Source organism: Homarus americanus, unplaced genomic scaffold (genome assembly GCF_018991925.1).
Source record: "Homarus americanus isolate GMGI-L3 unplaced genomic scaffold, GMGI_Hamer_2.0 scaffold52625, whole genome shotgun sequence".
Lineage (NCBI taxonomy): Eukaryota > Metazoa > Arthropoda > Malacostraca > Decapoda > Nephropidae > Homarus > Homarus americanus.
This window is the reverse complement of record NW_024752137.1, coordinates 512,640-515,000: the sequence shown is the minus strand read 5'-3', so window position 1 is coordinate 515,000 and position 2,361 is coordinate 512,640. Positions and strand designations below refer to the sequence as shown.

Below are 2,361 nucleotides of genomic sequence, written 5' to 3'. Positions count from 1 at the left end.
ACTTTAACGGTTGCAACGGCGTAACGGTCATAACAGATATAACGGTCGTATTCTTACAACAAGTTCACCGGTTATAACAATTGTTAACGGATATAACGGTTACAACGAGTTTAACGGTCATATAACGAAGATAACGAACGTGAAATGAAAAAAAATATATATATTAAAACACAGTAGTTGAAATATACAAGAATAAACGATAATAAATGGTTTACAACACTCACATGATAACACTGGAGGGATGCTGTTCGCTCGATGCTGTGGCCAACGTGCTGTGTGCTGTGCTGTGCTGTGCTGTGCTTCTGCGTTGTACTGTTACATTGTTCTACACTGTGTTATGCTGTGTTGATCTATTCTGTGTTGCGCTTTTTGATGATAACTTTAACACCACTATGCTGTTCTAAGCTAAGTTCTTCTGCATTGTGCTGTGTTATGCTGCTGGTTTTAACTGTTCTTCTCTGTCGTGTTTGACGATATTGTTCACTGTTAAATTATTGTTCTTCATTTTGTTGCTCTAAGTTATTGTGTGCTGTGCTGTGTTGTGCTGTGCTGTGCTGTGTTTACTCTGTGATATGCTTTGTTTGATCTTCCTTCTAGATCATTCATTGTCATTTTATTGCTTACACTAAATTCTATCATTGTATTTGTCAGTTATTCGTGAAGGTAATGGTGGTAGCTGTCTGTGATAGAGATGGTGGTTGATAGTGGTGTTGGTGGTTGATGGTGATTGATGGTGGTGGTTGATGGTGATTGATGGTGGTGGTTGCTAGTGGTAATGATGGTGGTTGATAATTGCGATGATGGTGGTAGTTGATAGTGGTGGTTGATAATCGCGATGGTGGTGGGTTTTAATGGTCGTGCTAGTGATGGAAATAATAATTGTGGTAGTAGTGACGATAGTGGTAGTTGTGATACTGGTGGTACCTGTTATAGCAACCTCGTATTACTGGTAGTGATGATGGTGATTGACGGTTGCAGTAGTAGTAGTAGTAGTAGTAGTAGTAGTAAGAAGACTATTCAACCAAACTTTATTTTCCCTTACGTAATTCATTAACACACACACACACACACACACACACACACACACACACACACACACACACACAAATCACTACAACCAACTTCAATTCACCTTAGTCGTACAACAGCTAATATTTTATACATATGTTATCATGAGTCCAGCGATAACTTTCTTACACCAAAAAGCAACACAACGCAACACATACACAAGATCAACACAAGATCAACACAAGATCAACACAAGATCAACACAAGTTTGTTTTCTCTTCAGTTTCTATCCGATGAACTGGATAACTTCATCAACAAAAACAAACTCACATTGGCCACCATGATAAAACTTCTCGTGGAACAATTAATATCAGTTCACTTTTATTGTATATTTACACTGTGTTAACCTCAGGCGTATTGGTAGTAACTGTACGGTGATGCGTAGGGAGAGAGACCCCAAGCGGTTTCGTAGTTTGGAGGGAGAGAGAGAGAGAGAGAGTATGTGAGAGAGAGCGTGTTGACGGCACGAGAGCCAGGGACACACTGCCTGGCCTGGTCTGACCGCTCTGTGTTCTGGCCTACAATAACAGTACCTCCACCCTCCCCACCCACCCACCCCCCCCCTCTCTCTCTCTCTCTCCTCCTCCTCCTCCTCCACTCTCTCTCTCTCTTTTTCGAGTATTGTCTGAAAGATATAGCGTTTACCCTGAGATAATCGCTCGCGTCATGCCACCTCTACACACACACACACACACACACACACACACACACACACACTCTTCCATCATAACAGAAAACAATGAACTGCCATAAAATTTCTAAAAGCTGTTAAGTACCTGCTGAACAAAATGTAGTTGTTGGAAAAGGAAAATGACAGTTTCTATTTTTATCTGTCTGTCTGTCTGTCTGTCTGTATGTATGTATGTGTGTAACTGAAAATATACAGTTACATAATTGGAGAATGGGTCTCTTGATTTACAAATAATATACAAGTAACATAAGGGATACAAATATGATATATAATAACTAGGCGGGGAGAAGCTCAAACTACAGGGCATTTCAACATAGTGACAGTGCAAAAAGTAAGATTGACTGGGAGTGAATACACTGGTTGATTACAAGTTATTGATAATTTTACAATGGTTGGGACTGGGTCGTTCGAATAGCGATCAGTACGTGTTCGTATGGGCTGGATGCAATTGTGGTGTCGAACAGCAATTCGTGGACGAGGGATCTTTCTGTGTGTGTGTGTGTGTGTGTGTGTGTGTGTGTGTGTGTGTAATATTAATGGACTGTATTATTGTGTATGGTGACAAGTTAACCTTACTGTCCCGCTCCTCCTGTCGTGGAGGG

The 2,361-nt window shown here is 40.7% G+C and overlaps 1 protein-coding gene across 1 annotated transcript in view; it reads right to left on the bottom strand.

Annotated features, from left to right (window-relative positions):
• LOC121854971 (hemicentin-1-like) overlaps positions 1-1,507 on the bottom strand; it is a 78,318-nt gene extending 76,811 nt beyond the window's left edge. The window contains exons 1-2 of the mRNA XM_042349792.1: positions 1,339-1,507; positions 225-483 (exon numbers count right to left, since the gene is read on the bottom strand). The gene's annotated coding sequence lies outside the window, so the exon portion shown is untranslated. The remainder of the gene's footprint in view (positions 1-224; positions 484-1,338) is intronic.
• Between the last annotated feature and the right edge of the window lie 854 nt (positions 1,508-2,361).